Source organism: Arachis ipaensis, chromosome B1, assembly GCF_059453495.1.
Source record: "Arachis ipaensis isolate K30076 ecotype BB chromosome B1, ASM5945349v1, whole genome shotgun sequence".
Classification (NCBI taxonomy): Eukaryota; Viridiplantae; Streptophyta; class Magnoliopsida; order Fabales; family Fabaceae; genus Arachis; species Arachis ipaensis.
This window is the reverse complement of record NC_142436.1, coordinates 56615873-56635628: the sequence shown is the minus strand read 5'-3', so window position 1 is coordinate 56635628 and position 19756 is coordinate 56615873. Positions and strand designations below refer to the sequence as shown.

Sequence of the window (19756 nt, the reverse complement as noted above, 5' to 3'; positions counted from 1 at the left end):
CCTCCCAACAAGCGCTTCTTTAATGTCAATAACTTGACAGTGAGCTCTCATGGAGCCTCACAGATAATCAGAGCAAGGTTATGGCCTCTCAACACCAAACTTAGAGTTTGGTTGTGGCCTCCCAACACCAAACTTAGAGTTTGAATGTGGGGGTTTTGTTTGACTCTTTATTGAGAGAATCTTTTCATGCTTCTTCTCCATGGTTATAGAAGGAGAACCTTGAGTCTTAAATACAAAGTAGTCTTCATTCAACTGAAGGACCAACTCTCCTCTGCCAACATCAATCACAGCTTTTGCTGTGGCTAGGAAGGGTCTGCCAAGGATGATGGATTCATCCTCATCCTTTTCAGTGTCTAGGATTATGAAATTAGCTGGGATGTAAAGGTCTTCAACCTTCACTAGCACGTCCTCTACTAGTCCATAAGCCTTTTTCATTGATTTGTCTGCTATCTCTAGTGAGATTCTTGCAGCTTGTACCTCAAAGATTCCCAATTTCTCTATTACAGAGAGTGGCATGAGGTTTATCCCTGACCCCAGGTCACATAGAGCCTTCTCAAAGGTCATGGTGCCTATGGTACAAGGTATGAAGAATTTTTCGGGATCCGATTTCTTCTGAGGTAATGTCTGCCTCATTAATGCACTCAGTTCATTGGTGAACAAGGGGGGTTCATCATCCCAAGTCTCATTACCAAATAACTTGGCATTCAGTTTCATGATTGCTCCTAGATACTTAGCAACTTGCTCTTCAATGATGTCTTCATCCTCTTCAGAGGAAGAATAGCCATCAGATCTCATGAATGGCAGAAGGAGGTTCAATGGAATCTCTATGGTCTCTGTATGAGCCTTAGAGTCCTTTGGTTCCTCAAAGGGAAACTCCTTTCTGTCCAGAGGACGTCCCATGAGGCTTTTTTCACTGGGACTCACGTCCTCCTCACTCTCTCCAGGTTCGGCCATGTTGGTCATGGTTATGGCCTCGCACTTACTCTTGGGGTTTTCTTCTGTATTGCTTAGGAGAGTGCTGGGAGGAGTTTCAATAATCTTCTTACTCAGCTGACCCACCTGTGCCTCTAAATTTCTAATGGAGGACTTTGTTTCATTTATGAAACTTAGTTTGCTCTTGGATAGATTAGAGACCATGGTCACCAGGCCAGAATGGCTCTGTTTAAGATTCTCTGTCTGTTGCTGAGAAGATGATGGAAAAGGCTTGCTATTGCTAAACCTATTTCTTCCACCATTATTGTTGAAGCCTTGTTGAGGCTTCTGTTGGTCCTTCCATGAGAAATTTGGATGACTTCTCCATGAAGGATTATAGGTGTTTCCATAGGGTTCTCCCATGTAATTCACCTCTGCCATTGCAGGATTTCTCAGGATCATAAGCTTCTTCTTCAGAAGATGCTTCTTTGGTACTGTTGGATGCAGCATGCAATCCATTCAGACTCTGAGAAATCATATTGACTTATTGAGTCAATATTTTTTTCTGAGCTAATATGACATTCAGAGTGTCAATTTCAAGAACTCCCTTCTTCTGAGGCATCCCATTGTTCACAGGATTCCTCTCAGAGGTGTACATGAACTGGTTATTTACAACCATTTCAATGAGTTCCTGAGCTTCTGCAGGGATTTTCAGATGAAGAGATCCTTCTGCAGAATGGTCCAATGACATTTTTGACAACTCAGACAGACCATCATAGAATATACATATGATGCTCCATTCTGGAAGCATGTCAGTAGGACACCTTTTGATCAGTTGCTTATATCTTTCCCAAGCTTCATAGAGGGACTCACCTTCCTTCTGTCTGAAGGTTTGGATTTCCACTCTAAGCTTGCTCATCTTTTGAGGTGGAAAGAATTTGGCTAGGAAAGCACTGACCAGCTTATCCCAAGAGTTCAGGCTTTCCTTAGGTTGTGAATCCAACCATGTTCTAGCTCTGTCTCTTACAACTAAAGGGAAAAGCATAAGCCTGTAGACCTTGGGATCAACTCCATTGGTCTTGACAGTGTCACAGATTTGCAAGAATTCAGCTAAAAACTGATGAGGAACTTCCATTGGAAGTCCATGAAACTTGCAATTCTGCTGCATTAGAGAAACTAATTGAGGCTTAAGCTCAAAGTTGTTTGCTCCAATTGCAGGAATTGAGATGCTTCTTTCATAGAAGTTAGAAGAGGGTGCAATAAAGTCACCAAGCATCTTCCTTGCATCTCCACCATTGTTATTAGGTTCGGCTATGTCTCCTTCTTTTTCGAAAATTTCTGTCAGGTCCTCTCTAGAGGGTTGTGCCTTAGCTTCCCTTAGCTTCCTTTTCAGAGTCCTTTCAGGTTTAGGATCAGCTTCAACAAGAATGTTCTTATCCTTGTTCCTGCTCATATGAAAAAGAAGAGAACAAAAAAAATATGGAATCCTCTATGTCACAGGATAGAGATTCCCTTATGTGAGTAGAAGAAGAGAAGAATAGAAGAAGTAGAAGAGAAGAACTCGAACACAGAGAAGAAGAGTGGGTTCAAATTATGAGTAGAAGATGAATGTTAGTAGATAAATAAATAGAAGGAGATGAGAGAGGGGGAGAGAATTCGAATTTAATTTAAAAAAAAAGGAAAATATTTTTGTTTTTATTTTAAAAAATCAGTTAGTATTCGAAAATTACAAAGAGAAACAAAATAAAATTTGAGAATTAAATAAATTACTTAATTAAAAAGATTTTTGAAAAAATGGTTAGTGATTTTCGAAAATCAGAAAGAGGAAAGTAGTTAGATAGTTTTGAAAAAGATAAGAATTTTAAAATCAAACAAAAAGTCAAGTAGTTAATTGAAAAAGATTTTGAAAATCAATTTTGAAAAGATAAGAGGTTAGAAAAAGATTTTGAAATTAAGTTTTGAAAAAGATATGATTGAAATTTATTTTAAAAAAGATTTGAAAAAAAAAATTTAAAAAGATTTGATTTTGAGAATTGAAGTTGATTACTTGACTAACAAGAAACTAAAAGATATGATTCTAAAATTTAAAGATTGAACCTTTATTAATAGGCAAGTAACAAACCTTAAAATTTTTGAATCAATCACATTAATTGTTAGTAAAGATTTTGAAATTATGAAATGAAATTAAGAAAAAGATTTTGAAAATCATTTTTAAAAGTTTCGAAAATCATAAAAGAAAAATGAAAAAGATTTGATTTTTGAAAAAGTTTTGAAAAGATAGGATTTTTAAATTGAAAATTTGACTTGACTCATAAGAAACAACAAAATTTTTAAAAATTTTTGAATAAGTCAACTCAAATATTCGAAATTTATGAGAAGAATAAGGGAAAGATATTTTTTTATTTTTAAATTTTTAATGAGGAGAGAGAAAAACAACAAAATGACTCAAAACATGAAAATTATTAATCAAAACAAGAAAAATATGCAAGAACACTTTGAATGTCAAGATAAACACCAAGAACACTTTGAATATCAAGATGAACATCAAGAACATGTTTTTGAAAATTTTTAAGAAAAGAAAAACATGCAAGACACCAAACTTAGAAATTTTCAAACTATAGACACCAACAAATTGAAAATGCATATGAAAAATAAGAAAAGACACAAAACATGAAAAATTAAAGATCAAACAAAGACAATCATCAAGAACAACTTGAAGATCATGAAGGACACTATGCATGAGTTTTTTGAAAATTTTAAAGAAAGTTGAAAAAGATGCAATTGACACCAAACTTAAAATTTGACACTAGACTCAAACAATAAACATAAAATTTTTTGGTTTTTATGATTTTATTAAAAATTTTTTTGGATTTTTTTCGAAAATTAATTTGGAAAAGAAAAATAAGGATTTCAAAATTTCTAATGAGAATTCCAGGAATCATGCAATGTTAGTCTAAAGCTTCGGTCCAGGAATTAGACATGGCTTACTAGCAGCCAAGCTTTCAGTGAAAGCTCCGGTCCAAAACACTAGACATGGCCAATGGCCAGCCAAGCTTTAGCATACAAATCAGGCATACAACAGCTGAATTGATGAGGATCAAAAAGCTCTTGTGATGATGAGTTGAAACCTCGGTCCAAAAGATTAGACATGGCTTCACAGCTAGCCAGACTTCAACAGATCATCATGAAACTCTAGAATTCATTCTTAAAAATTCTGAAGTCATAGAATAATTTATTATTATTTTTTTTTTGAAATTTTTTCGAAAATAAAAAGCTTTAAAAATAACATAAAATTACCTAATCTGAGCAACAAGATGAACCGTCAGTTGTCCAAACTCGAACAATCCCCGGCAACGGCGCCATAAACTTGATGCACAAAATTGCGATCTTCACTGGCGCCAAAGACTTAATACGCACGTTTATAATCTCAATTCTTCTTCGCAACTTCGCACAACTAACCAGCAAGTGCACTGGGTCGTCCAAGTGATAAACCTTACGTGAGTAAGGGTCGATCCCACGGAGATTGTTGGATTGAAGCAAGCTATGGTCATCCTTGTAAATCTCAGTCAGGCAGATTCAAATGGTTGTGGGATTTTGATAATTAAAATATAATTAAAATAGAAAATAAGATAGAGATACTTATGTAATTCATTGGTAGGAATTTCAGATAAGCATATGGAGATACTTTGTTCCTTCTGAATCTCTGCTTTCCTACTGCCTTCATCCAATCATTCATACTCCTTTCCATGGCAAGCTGTATGTTGGGCATCACCGTTGTCAATAGCTACTTCCTGTCCTCTCAGTAAAAATGGTCCAAATGCACTGTCACCGCACGGCTAATCATCTGTCGGTTCTCACTCATGTTAGAATAGGATCCATTCATCCTTTTGCGTCTGTCACTACACCCAACACTCGTGAGTTTGAAGCTCGTCACAGTCATCCCATCCCAGATCCTACTCGGAATACCACAGACAAGGTTTAGACTTTTCGGATCTCAAGAATGCTGCCAATAATTCTAGCTTATACCACGAAGACTCCGATCTTTCGGAATGGAGGCTAAGAGATATACGCTCAATCTAAGGTGGAACGGAAGTGGTTGTCAGGCATGCATTCATAGGTTGAGAATAGTGATGAGTATCACGGATCATCACATTCATCATATTGGAGTGCAAGCGAATATCTTAGAATAGGAATAAGCTTGAATTGAAAAGAAAAACAATAGTACTTTGCATTAATTCATGAAGAACAGCAGAGCTCCACACCTTAATCCATGTGTGTAGAAACTCCACCGTTGAAAATACATAAGTGAAAGTGGTCAGGCATGGCCGAATGGCCAGCCCCCATAAAAGTCTAAGATAGTATAAAACTGATCAAAGATGTAAATACAATAGTAAAAAGTCCTATTTATACTAAACTAGTTACTAGGTTTTACAGAGATAAGTAATTGATGCAGAAATCCACTTCCGGGCCCACTTGGTGTGTGCTTGGGCTGAGCAGTGAAGCTTTCATGTGTAGATACTTCTTTTGGAGTTAAACGCCAGTTTGTAGCCTGTTTATGGCGTTTAACTCTAGTTTGCAACCTGTTTCTGGCGTTTAACTTCAGAATAGGGCAGGAAGTTGGTGTTTGAACGCCAGTTTGCGTTGTAAAAACTTGGGCAAAGTATGGACTATTATATATTGCTGGAAAGCCCTGAATGTCTACTTTTCAACGCAATTAAGATCGTGCCAATTGAGTTTTGTAGCTCCAGAAAATCCATTTCGAGTTTAAGGAGGTCAGAATCCAACAGCATCTGCAGTCCTTCTTTAGCCTCTGAATCAGATTTTTAATCAAGTCCCTCAATTTCAGCCAGAAATTACCTGAAATCACAGAAAAACACACAAACTCATAGTAAATTCCAGAAATGTGATTTTTATTTAAAAACTAATAAAAATATACTAAAAACTAACTAAATCATACTAAAAACTACTTAAAAACAATGCCAAAAAGCATATAAATTATTCGCTCATCAGCTACGCTCTTCCTTTAAAGAGTGCTTGCGATGGAAAAAATCAGCTGGCGACGCGTACACATGGGTGACGCGTACGCGTCGATGTGATATTTCTGAAGAAGCACGCGTACGCGTCTACGCGTGGGAGACGCGTACGCATGGATGTGATCAGCGCTCATTTGCAAAGAGAGCACTACGTTACCTCACTGACTGCCTTCGACAAGTTTCGAATTTGGAATTGAAGATTTGGTATCGACACGCACGCGTACATGACGCGCACGCGTAGATGGAGCATTCGGGAAGAAGCACGCAAATGCGTGAATGGCGCGGAAGTTGGGAATTGAGATTTTGCCATCCACGCGCACGCGCAGAGCATGCGTACGCGTGGGGAGCGTTCTTTGCACAAACGCTACGCTCGTTTGGAGAGCGCTAATATGGACATGCACGCGTGTAGCACCTGTACGCGTTACAAGGGCAAATTTTGAAGGTCACGCATACGCGTGGGTGACCTGTACGCGTGGATGGGACAAAAGCAAAATGACGCGCAAGCGTACGGGATGCATACGCGTGGGTATAGAAGCGCTCCGTTCTCCAAATGAATGCTACGCTCTCTTGGAAGCATCACTTCTGTTCAATTAATTTCATTCTGACCCCAATTGAACTACAAGCAAGCAAGCCCACTCAGATCACTCAAGCAAAGGCACAAGGAGCATCTAGAATAGAATTTTTATTTAATTGTAATTTGTTTTGAATTTCATTTTGTAATTTAGGCAAGCCTTGATGAAGCACAGAAGTTGGTGAATTAAAAATTATTAAAATAGTTACGTTGCAAGTATAGTTCTTAACTCACCGAAAATCTGCCTATCAATTTAGAAATATGTCACAGAGAGTTTAAATTAAAAATTACTGGAAGTTTAAGTCCCAGGTCGTCTCCCAATGAGTTGCAGAAAAGTGTGCTATTTTATTAATCAGATGTTCCAAGAAGTTGAGTTAAGTAGGTGGGAAATTAAATTGAGGAAATTCAAATAATATGAAATAAAAGCCTTGACTGGGAGTTGATTAGTTGGAATCTCTATTGTTGATGGGATGATTTCAAGATTAATTTATAATTAATGGTTGTTCTGTTTAGTTATCCTTTACTAGGTAAAGGAAAGTCAAACAAGTTGGAATGCTAGATCTGTTCACGAGTTGCAACCCACTTAGTTCAAAGGGATTGGTGTTAGTGATTAGATAACAATCCAACAGTTAACCCAATTACAAATTTTCTTTCAATCCTTCCAACTCAAGAGTTCCTTTCAATCAACTCCCCATCAAGTGAGGGAACTACTCACTCATTGTAAATAATAAATCCATAACACATGAAAGGAAATTAAAAGAAGACATGATTATTGGAATGGAAAATAAATTAAAATGGAAGAAATAATCCTTGTACTAAATAATCATGAAAGTATTCAAATGAAAAAATTGAACAAAGCAAAGAACATGGAAGAATAAAACCAAGTTAAGAGAACGAACTAGAATGACGAAGTCTTGATGAGGAAATAACTCTTCTCAATGTTCCAATGCTAAGACCAATTGAAAATTAAAATTCCTAAAACCTAGAGAAAGAAACCTAAAGGAGTAAAACTAGATATAAAACTGAAAACTGTGTAGAATGAATGTTGTGTTTTGTTTCTGCATATTCTCTGGCTCTAGTCTGCTGTTCCGGGCCAAAAACTGGGTCGAAATAAGGTCCAAAATCGCCCCCAGCAAATTCTGCAGATTATGCAGATCGCACATGTCACGCGATCGCGTCATCCATGTGGACACGTCATTCGCGCTTTTCCTTGCCACGCGTTCGCGTCGTCCACGCTACTGCGTCGCTTGAGCTTTTCCAATCCGCGCGGCCGCGTGAGCCATGCGGCCGCGTCACAGCGATTTCCTCTCCTTCGCGCGGTCGCGTGAGCCATGCGACCGCGTTACTTCTCGCTGGTTATCTCCTCAAATTCTTGTGTTCCTTCCATTTTTGCTAGCTTCCTTTCCAATCTCCAACTCATTGATGCCCTATAAAGTCTGAAACACTCAACACACAGATCACGGCATCGAATGGAATAAAGGAGAATTAAAATTACATAATTAAAGTCTCTAGGAAGCGGTTTTCAAACATGTTATAAATTCAGGAAGGAATTATAATTTCATGCTAATTTAATGAATAAGTGGGTAAGGATCATGATAAAACCACACAATTAAACACAATATAAACCATAAAATAGTGGTTTATCAACCTTCCCACACTTAAACATTAGCATGTCCTCATGCTTAATTGAAGGAGATAAGGAAATAAGTATGAACATGTAGAAATTCATGAAATGCAATGCAAGCCTATATATATATATAAATAAATACAACTATATGATTCTTGCCCACTTGATCAAAAGTAAATAAGCTCTTCAAAATAATTACAAATCAAATTCCACTAATTCTATCATTATACAATAAAACAGATAAAAGTGCAAGAAGATAGCTCATGAAAGCAGGGAACATGAAAATTCAAGCATTGAACCCTCACTGATAATGTATATACGCTCTAATCTCTAGTGTATAGGGTAATCACTCTATCCTTCTCTAATCATGCTTTCTAACTTTTGTTCTTCTCCTAACCAATCAACAACAGTTAATATACCAATAAAAACATCATGAGGTCTTTTCAAGGTTGTAATGGGGCTAAGGTACAGGTAGGGGTATACATTTGGTCAAGTGAGCTAATAAATTGAATCTTTAATTAACCCAAGCTTCAACCTAACCTATATATTTTTAATGTAATCTTAAAGTTTATACCTAGCTACCCAGAATTCCCTTTTTCTATCTATACTCATGTGTCAACTTTATATTTGATTCTATCATATGTGCATTGATCTTTGAATTCTGAATTTAACATTGGGGTAATTTTGTCCCCTTATTTATATATACATATATATATATATATATATATATATATATATATATATATATATATATATATATTTTACATTAAAATAAATATAGCTTATCAATGCACATAGATTTTTAATTCTTATAGTTTCACATGAGTAGGTATCCAAATTCCCATTAAATTCTCATGATACATTCCCTTAATAACTTTTGTCCCCACAATTTCCCATACTTCACTAGCACACACAATTCTATCTTAAGCTAACCAAAGATTCAATTTGGGATATACAATTATTTTTCAGCTTAAGGTTAGTAATGTGGTAAAATATAGAACAAATGGGATTTAAAGGCTCAAAGTGGTTAACAAAGGTAATTGAAAAGGGTAGGCTTAATTTGGATAAGTGAGTTTAAACAATAATGGCCTCAATCATGTGCAAGCATGCAAATATAATAAATATTGGACATATAAGATAAAACAAAATATAGATTACGATGATAGAGAAGTAAACACACAAGAATGAAATAATTATGGTTAAATAATGTAACCATATATAAAGGCTCAAATCTTTCACAGGTTGTGTGTTCTTTAGCTCAAATATCATGTTCCAAATACAACTCAAGAAAATTTATCATAAAATTTTGAAAAATTAGTGAAATTTTATTCCAAAGATAGAGTCTTAAAAGAAATTTATTGTCTTTTCAATCAAGTAGAACATGCATGCAACTATCCTAACCTATGCAATTTATTCTTATTCTATAAAAGAAAGAAAATCTAACTAAAACATCCTAATTATTGGTGCTAGGGAAAAGAAATTACCTCCGGAAGTCAGGTACTGACCGACCTCCCCACACTTAAGGCTTTGCACCGTCCTCGGTGCCGTCTGTCAGGAACAGGAGTGGGCTGGTGGCAGTATCTCCACAGCCGAGACCATTATGGCTCCCTGTGCTGGTAAAAGAAGTGGAATCCGGGGTATCCGAGTCCCTGGAGTGTCCATGGAGTAGCTCCTTGAGGTGTTTGAATCGGCGCTCGTTACGGCGCTCTCTCATCTTTGCTTTCTGTTCTTGCCGATCCAACCTTTCGATTATCTGCTGGAGCAATTCATCAGTTGTAGGTGCTTATGGTGTTGAAGAAGGATTATCTTCAACTGGAGTAGTAGGAAGGCTTGTAGTGGCTGCTGGGAGTTTGAGGTATTTCCCGTTAGGGACATACTGATCATCCCGTGGAAGCACGGCTTTGGTGTCCCCAGTTCTGTAGGAGACTCCGGCTGCTGAGACAAGATTTGAGGTATGTTGCCTGCAATTTGTACGTGTCCCATAGCATTCCGGATATGTCTTGAGAGATGCAGAGGTTGGTCTGTAAGGATGCACCATAGTAGAACAGCCATGTCCGTAGTGAAGGAGGACTCATGAGTGCTCGGAAAGACGTAATGGGACATGATTTGTGCCCAGACGCGAGCCTCCAAGGTAAGTGCTGAAGCCAAGATTCCCTTAGGGCGGGTACGGTGGTATCCGTAGATCCAACGGCTGCCAGGTAATGCGATAACTCCGAGAACAGAGTCCCAGTCAAATTGGTACCTCTGGCGCTTAAGTGCGGTTTCTTGGAAGGCGTCCATTCCTTCTGGAATAGGGGGAAGACTCAGAGCTTGCTGAATGGCCTCTTCTGTGATGGGGACTTGCTTCTGCCGGACATAAACAGATTGCAGGGTTGGCATGTAGAAGTTAGAGTAGAACTCAACTACCCAAGAAAGATTGACCTGCCTTGGCTATCTCTGTAGGAAACCCCATTGTCTTCGTGCAATTTGCGGCTCAACAAAGGAAGCAATATTGGATAGGAGGATAAGAAGGTATTCATTGTTATAGTTTCTTTCTGCCAGGATAGGGAACATCTGCTCACAGTAGCGATTGGGAAATTGCGCAGTGTCCTTTGCTGGAAAGGCTTTCTCCTTCTCATCAACCTTTATAATCCTCTTAACTCTTTTTGTTGAGGGCTTGACTGCGGTTGAAGAAGGTTCTGCCACTAATGCTCTTTTAGTTAGGATTTTTGCCAGTAAAGAATTTCATAAAAATAGTCGCGTTGTAGATATAGTCTCTAAACCAACAGAAATCCCTTCGTACAAACGTTTTGGTTATCACAAGTAACAAACCCCTTTAAAATTGATAACCGAGTATTTAAACCTCGGGTCGTCTTCTCAAGGAATTGCAGGGAAGTATGTTCTTATTATTGGTTATGGAGATTGTAAATTGGGGTTTTGAGAAAGAGGAATAATTATGAAAGATAAATTAATAATGAAAATAAACTCTTGGCAAGGTATGAGAAATTGGAAGTCCAGTCTAGTTATCCTTATCAATGATGATGAAAACTGAATCTTAATTCCACTTAGTTAACCTTTGCTATAACAAGGGAAGGTCAAGCGACTAATTAGTTAGATATTTGAATCCTAGTTAATTCCTAAGAAAAGATTTGGATTATTGAAGATCAATTCAATTAGCAAGGATAACAATTATCAATTATGCTATTGAGTTGGATAATTCCTGAGTTACTGATTTCTTAACCAAGACCAAAAAGGGAAAATATCTAAATTAAATTAAAAGCATTCATCTAAATAAAGCAAAGCAAAATTAAGTCTAAAAATACCTCGAATTGCATTCACAAAAGAACTTAAATCTGACATACAAATTAAATTGGAAAAACAAATAAAAAGAACATTGAACCTGGGATTGAGAGTCACTCCTAAAACTAAGAGAAGTCCTAAATCCTAATCCTAAGAGAGAGGAGAGAACCTCTCTCTCTAAAAACTACATCTACTCCTAAAATTGTGAATTATGAGAGCCTCCTTTGAATGGATGCATTCTCCCACTTTATAGCCTCTAATCTGTGTTTTCTGGGCCGAAAACTGGGTCAGAAACAGCCCAGAATTCGCTGGTCTCGAATTCAACCACGCTGGATTTTCTTCACTGCGATGCGGCCGCATGGAGCACGCGGTCGCGTCGCCTAGTGTTAGGGAAACTATGGCATATTATATATCAAATCTAAATCCCGGACGTTATCTTTCCAACGCAACTGGAACCGCGTCGTTTGGACCTCTGTAGCTAAAGTTATAGCCGTTTGAGTGCGAAGAGGTCAGGCTGGACAGCTTAGTAATTTCTCCAACTTCTTGTATTCCTCCCACTTTTGCATGCTTCCTTTCCATCCTCTGAGCCATTTCTGCCCTGTAATCTCTGAAAACACTTATCACACATATCAAGGCATCTAATGGTAATAAGAGAGGATTAATAATAGGCAAATATAAGATCAAAGAAGCATGTTTTCAATCAAAGCACATAATTAGGAAGGCAAATGTAAAACCATGCAAATAGTATGAATAAGTGGGTAAAGAGTTGATAAAATCCACTCAATTAAGCACAAGATAAACCATGAAATAGTGGTTTATCATGCCTATATAAAGGCATCAGTTTCATTTCATTAGGGAGGTCTGTTAGGAGTTCTGGTGCTGGAGTACAGTAGGCTGCATTAGTAGTAGGCAGCAGTAGGAGTAGGAGTAGGAGTAGAATAGAAGGCTCTCTGATATACTTTTTCCTTTTCTGCATTTTCATATTTTAGCTATATTGAATTCAGTTCACTTTTATTGCAATTTCAATTTCCTGCATCTCTACTCTTTAGCAATTTTCATTTCTGCCAATTTTACCTTTCTATTCCTATTACTTTCAAATTGCTTTCATGCAATTTTAATCTTCTACAATTATTCTGAGTTCTGATTTACTACTTCATTTAATTTTCCAACACCCAATTCCCTTTACATTTGCTGCAATTTACATATCTTGCTCTTTAAGTTTCTGCCAATTTACCTTTTGCACTTTATACCTTCAGCAATTTACATTCTGTCAATACAATTTCACCCAATTAACCACTGTTAGTTTGACTAGACTAATCACTTCACTAAAGTTGGTTGATCCATCAATCCTCATGGGATCGACCTCACTCTCGTGAGTTTTACTACTTGATGCGACCCGATATACTTGCGGGTGAGTTTGTGCAGAATCAATTTTCCACCCATCAAAGAGATAGAAGTAAAAGAGGTGAATAAGATAAGAAACTTTTTTTATTAATTAGTTAATTAATTTTTTTGAAAATTATTTTAAATTAATTTAAAAAGATTTGAATTTTAATTGTTAAATTTTCGAAAATAGAGGAGGGAAGTGAAGAAGAGATTTTCGAAAATTAAGAGAGAAGAAAGTTAGTTAGGTAGTTTTGAAAAAGAAGAGTGAGAGAAGATATTATTTTCGAAAATTAAGGAAGAGAAGAGTTAGTTAGGAGGTTTTGAAAAAATAAGAAAAACAAGATAAGAAGTAGTTTTCGAAAATTTGAGAAGAGAGAGTTAGTTAGGTAGTTTTGAAAAAGATGAGAGAGAAGATAAGATATTAATTAAGAAAACATAAAAAATAAAAATAAAAACAAAGGATAAGATAAGAAAAGATTTTAATTAAGATAAAATAGAAGATAAGATAAGAAAAAGATTTGAAATTGAAATTTCAAAATTAGAAAAAGATAAGATAAGATTTTAAAAAGTTTTGAAAAATATATGATTTAAAAATTAAAAGTTAGAAAAGATAAGATAAAAAACAAAAAAAATAAGATTAGAAAATTAATTTTGAAAAAGATTTAATTTTTAAAAATTTGAAATTTGAAAAAGATAAGATGAGATTTTTGAATTTTGAAAAAGATATGATATGATTTTGAAAAAGATAAGATTTTTTTTTTTGAAAAAGATATGATTTTTGAAAACTTGACAACTAAGATTAGATAAGATAAAATTTTAAAAATGAAATCTGAATTTTAATGAAAAAAATAAAAAATTAATTTGAAATTAAGTTAGAAAAGATATTTTTTTATTATTTTGAATTTTATGAAGAAAGAGAAAAACACACAAAAGACACAAGACTTAAAATTTTTAGATCTAGCACCCCTTTAATTTCAAAACTTTGGAGGGAAACACCAAGGGACACCAAACTTATAAATTTTAAGATCAAAATACATACAAAACTCAAGAACACTTTGAAGACTCACAAGAACACGAAGAACAAAATTTAAAGACTTAAAGAACTCAAGAACATAAAAAAAGAACACCAAACTTAAAATTTTTAGAAAACTAAAACACAATTTTCGAAAAACACAAAGAAAAACACAAGAAAACACTAAAATTAAAGACTTGACGCAAGAATAAACCAAAGAAAAATTATTTTTGAAAAGTTTTAGAAAGAAAGACTCAAAGAAACAACAATTACCAAGAAAATAGACACATTCAAAGAACAAAGATTATACAAAAAAATAAAAAATATTTTTGGAAAACTTTTTGTGATTTTTGAAAATTTTAGAAAAGAAAATAAAATAAAATAAAAAATTAAAAGACTCAAAGACTCGAACCAAGAACAAAAATTAAACAAAGAAAATAAAAATATTTTGAAAAGATTTTTAGATTTTTTGAAAATTAGGAAGAAGAAGAAAATCAAAATCAAGGACTTAACGAAAAAATAAAAATTACCTGATCTAGGGAGCAAGACAATCCGTCAGTTTGTCCAAACTCAACAATCCCCGACAACAGCGCCAAAAACTTGGTGCGCGTGTATGCAAAACCCCACACCTTTTCGTACAATAGCAGTAGTACCAGCAAGTGCACTAGGTCATCCAAGTAATACCTGAGCGAGTCAGGGTCGATCTCACGAGGATTGTGGCTTGAAGCAAGCAATGGTTGTCTTGCAAGTCTTAGTCAGGCGGAATCAGAAGTTGTTGGATTAAGAAGTTAGCTATTAGAAATTATATGATGGGAATATAGTTGAGAGTTGGAGTTGCTTTGTCTTTCTAAAGTAACTCTGGTACTACTATCTTCCTTGCTTGTGAATGATCTTCTTCTATGGCAGGCTGTAAGTGATTAAAGCCATAGCCCGTGGTCATTAATCTCCTCTGCTACAGAATGAACGATAGGGCCCTTGGTCATTCAATCCAATGGAGGGTGAAGCTCTAACAAGTCATCCTCTTGGCGATCTTACTCAAAACGCCACCGACAAGGTTGAATCTTTCAGATCAGAGAACACTGCTTCCTTGGATCTAGCCTATACCACAGAGATCTTAATCTCCCTGGAGATTGGCTGAATTGGTGTCTCGAGAAGTCCCCATCGAAGTCGTGGATTAACCGTTTGAGATATGTATAAACATAGTTGTTGGCTCATACTTTTCTTCCAGGTACTCACACGAACCCATGTAGACGTGGGTGTTTGTCAGGCACGTTTGTCTTAGTGTGATGAATAGAGCTAAATTGTTAGATCATTCTGTTCATCACGATGAATATTGGTTATACATCTTAGAGATAGATCAAACACGAATCGAAGAAAAAGAAATGGTACTTTTGTTAATTCATAAGGACTCAGCAGGGCTCCTCCCCTCAACCTAGGAGGTTTAGAAACTCATACTGAGGTAGAACACAATGATAAACGTGTATAATGAGAAAAGTGATGTAAGTTCATCAAAAGGTACGAATTACATGAACATAATCCCTTAAATACTAAACAGATGACTAGTAAGGGTAAAACAGTCTATTTAGTGCTAAAATCCACTTCTGAGGCCCACTTGGTGAGTGTTTGGGCTGAGCTTTAATGAGATCCACGTGCTATAAGGCTCCTTGGGCGTGGAATTCCAGCTAGGGGGTCCTCTCTGGGCCTTTGGACGCTGGGCTCTGTAATTTGATAGCAAAAATTGTTGTCGGTCTAGATTTTTCTTCCTAAAGAAAGGAATTACTCCGCTGTAAGCATAGCTCCAAACCAACAAACAACTCTCACATCAAATTAAAATATGGTTTTATCACAAGTAACAAACCCCAAATAAGAATTAACCGAAGTATTTGAACTCCGGGTCGTCTCACAAGGAATTGCAATGAAGTGCTCAATTATTGGCTATGAAGATGCAAGGGGGTTTTGATTTTTATATTGTTGCAAGAAATTAAATGACAAGAAAGTAAAATAACAAGAACTAATAAAATAAGAAAAAAACAACTCTTGTCTAGGCATGGGTAATTGAGATCACCATCCTTGTCAAAAAACTATACATTGATAATTATGATAGGCCAACCTATTAAGTCTACTTCCAAAACCTTAAGTACGTAATATCTACTCCTAGACTTGAAGTACGTCAAATAGGCTTGATCACATCAACCCATAAGTCCCAACCTATCTACTAATTAAATTAGTAGTGGGTTGGTGTCAATGAGTATCAAATTGATCACCAAGGGTTCTCAAATCACCAAATCATTGAGACCCAATGACTCAAGATCACTCAATCCCCTTGGCCTAGGCCAAGAGTCAAGAAAACTACTCAAAAACTAGAGAAAACATTTTATCAAACACTTAGTGTGCAAGAAAAGTAAACATCATCAAATACAAAAATTAAAGGAAACCCATAACTATCAATAGCAAGTAATCAATAATAGAAAGCAAGATCAACATAAAAGAACATGGAACAAAAAATTGCATTAAAGAGAGCAAAATAAGAAATGACAAGTAAAACTAGAAGAACAAAGATGTAGTAACAAGAAATTAAAAGGTAAGACTAATTCAAAACAAGAATTGAAAATTGGATGTAAGAAAATTAAACCTAAACTACCCTAAATTCTAGAGAGAAGGGAGAGCTTCTCTCTCTAGGATTCTACCCTAAAACATGATGAAAACTAAACTATGACTACTTGGTTCATTTCCCCCTCAATTCTTGGGTTCAATAGCATCAGAAATGAGTTAGATTGGGTTCAAAATGAGCTAGAAATCGCTGGCCACGATTTCACTTTAAGTGAATCACGTGCTCCATCAGCGCCCACGCGTACCTGGTACATGTGCGCCCCTATACGTCAAGAAACTATGACAAATTTTATATCATTTTGAAGCCTTGGATGTTAGATTTCCAACGCAACTGGAACTGCCTCATTTGGACCTCTGTAGCTCAAGTTATGATCAATTGAGTGCGAAGAGGTCGGGCTTGACAGCTTTACGGTTCCTTCATTTCTTCATGAGTTCTCCCACTTTGCATGCTTTTCTCCTCACTTCTTCCATCCAATACTTGCCCTATGAACCTGAAATTACTCAACAAACATATCAAGTTATCGAATGGAATTAAAGTGAATTAAAATCACCAATTTTAGGGCCTAAAAAGTATGTTTTCACATTTAAGCACAAATCAATGGAGAATTGCAAAACTATGCTATTTCATTGAATAAATGTGAGAAAAGGTGATAAAATCCCCCAAATTAAGCACAAGATAAACCACAAAATTGGGGTTTATCAAATCTCCCCACACTTAAACCAAGCATGTCCTCATGCTAAGAATAAAGAAGGACAAGAAAAAGGGTATGAACATTTATTCAATGCAAAGAAACTATATAAACCTATCTACATGCATGCAACTAAATGCAAAATAGTTCTACCTACTTGGTTAAAAGTAAGTCAATCCCCAAGAACACATGTGCACATGTAGGGCTAAGTAGTATGATGATTCATGAATCCTACCAATTTGAATATCAAAATAAAGTACAAATAGACTTGCAAGAAGAAAAGCTCGTGGAAGCCGGGAACAAGGAATTGAGCATCGAACCCTCACCGGAAGTGTATCCGCTCTAGTCGCTCAAGTATATAGGGTTGATTCACTCAATTTTCTTCTACTCATGCTTTCCAAGATTTGTTTTTCATCTAACAATCAACAATTATTCAATGCATGCATACATTCATCATGAGGACTTGTTCATAGGTTGTAATGGGGCTAGGGTAAAGGTAGGGATGCATATGGTCAAGTGAGCTTGAAATTCGAATCTTTGATTAACTTAAACTTCCCACCTAACCTATGACAACCTATACAATTCTAAACAAACCTTACTACCCATTCTTCACTTTTTCACATACTCATGCATTCTCTTTTTGATCACAACTCGTATGCATTGATTTTTATTGAACTTTGAACTTTGGGGCATTTTTGTCCCCTTCTTTTTGCTTTCCTTTTTTTTCTATATATTTTTTTTCTTTTATATATATATATATATATATGTTCTTTTTCTTTTTCTTTATCATATTTTTTTAAAGTATATACAAACGTATCAATGCATATGGTTTTACATATAGTGCATGAATATGTACCCAATTCCCAATATTTTCAACAAAAATGAAAATTACACTTTTACCTCAACCAATGTCCCAAGTTTTCCATACCCAATTGATACACACCCTCACTAGCCCAAGCTAATCAAAGATCCAAATTAAGGGATATTTATTGTTTTTCACTTAGGGGTGGTGATGTGCTAATATTAAGAACAAAAGGGATTAAATAGGCTCAAAGTTGGCTAACAATGGTTGATGAAGGATAGGCTATTTGGGTAAGTGAGCTAATTGAACAATGGCCTCAATCATACAAATGCATGTATACACAAAATAATGGACATAAAGAATCAAACAAATCAAGGATTACAATCATAGGAAGAGAGTAATGCACACAAGAATGAAAGTAAGTGGTCATGTATGATGTAACCACACAATTAGGCTCAAATCTTACATGCTTGTGTTCTTAGCTCAAAAACCATGTTCCAAAATAAATTCTTCAAGCAAGTTCAACAAAAAAAATTTTAAATTGGTAGGGTGCCCTAGAACAATTTTTCTTGGAAAAGAAATCATCACCCTAACCAAGTGGTCCTAACATAAAAAGAAATGGTGAAATATGTACAAATTCTAACTAACATACAACCTAACATGCAATGCAACAACTAACTAACAAAGACAAAAATTGAAAATTTGGTATTGAAAAAGAAAATGGTTACCCATGGAGGTCGGTCGGACGACCTCCTCACACTTAGAAATTTGCACCGTCCTCGGTGCATGCAAAGAAGAGTAAAGTGGACGGGTTGCTACAATTGATGAGTTTCTTCAAAGGGTTGTGTGGGTAAACTTGTTTGTTGCCCCATTTAGAAGCTTTTCCCTCCCTTTCCTTCTTGGTGGCCAACCTAAAAGGAAAGAAAAAGAAAGAGGATTAAGCCTACAACAAAGATATCAAAGCAATTAGAGCATAGGCGAGGGCTAATGCCAAATAAGAGTAAGGTTCTCACTACATGGTAGCTACAACATGTGAGTGAGAAAACAATATAAGCTAAGGCATATTAACTAATACTTGAAGCAAGAACAAGTTAAAGCATGGGTACATGACATGAAGAGCATGTTGCATCAAGCTTAATCAACAATTGACACAAACAAGATTAGTGATAAACATGAGAGCATTTGGTCCCATCCTAACTCAATGATGATGAGGTACAAAAACAAGGGATCATGAGTCAGGACGGACTAAGCACTAATCTTGTGTGTAGAGAGAATATTACAATTAATGCCAAACAAGTCGCAAAGCACCAAGATTAACCAAGAAATTCTCAACAATTGAATATAAGAATCCAACACCATTATTAAAATAAGAAACTTAGAAAATAAAATAAGAATAAGCTATAAAAATAAAATTAAAATGCATGGAATGAAAATAAGCAAATGCAATAAAGGAAAATGGAAGAAAAGAACATTTATTTTTTTTCTTTTACCAGCGCGGACGCGTCATGCACGCTTCCGCGCCGATGCGCAGTTTGGCCAAAGGACGTGTACGCGCCAGGTGCGCGCACGCGTGGGTTGCAGGCACAGAATAGGCATAAACTGAGCATAACTCTCTGGAACATGTACCAGGAGGGCAGGTGGCGCTATCGGTGCGCACGCGCATAGCGTGCGTCCGCGCGCATTGCGCGATTGGCTTAAAGGACGCGTACGCGCCAGGTGCGCGTACGCGCGGGTGGTTTGTGCCTCGCGCACAAAGTAGGCGCAAGTTAGGCACAACTCTCTGGAATTTGGCTTGGAGGGGAAATCTTTGTATCCACGCGTATGCGTACATGGCG

At 36.3% G+C, this 19756-nt stretch overlaps 1 non-coding gene across 1 annotated transcript; it reads left to right on the top strand.

Moving 5' to 3' along the window:
• The first annotated feature begins 1717 nt into the window (after positions 1 to 1717).
• LOC148576664 (small nucleolar RNA R71) lies at positions 1718 to 1825 on the top strand. The gene has a single exon (XR_015904260.1). It is a non-coding gene; the product is annotated as a small nucleolar RNA R71 (small nucleolar RNA).
• Positions 1826 to 19756: the final 17931 nt, after the last annotated feature.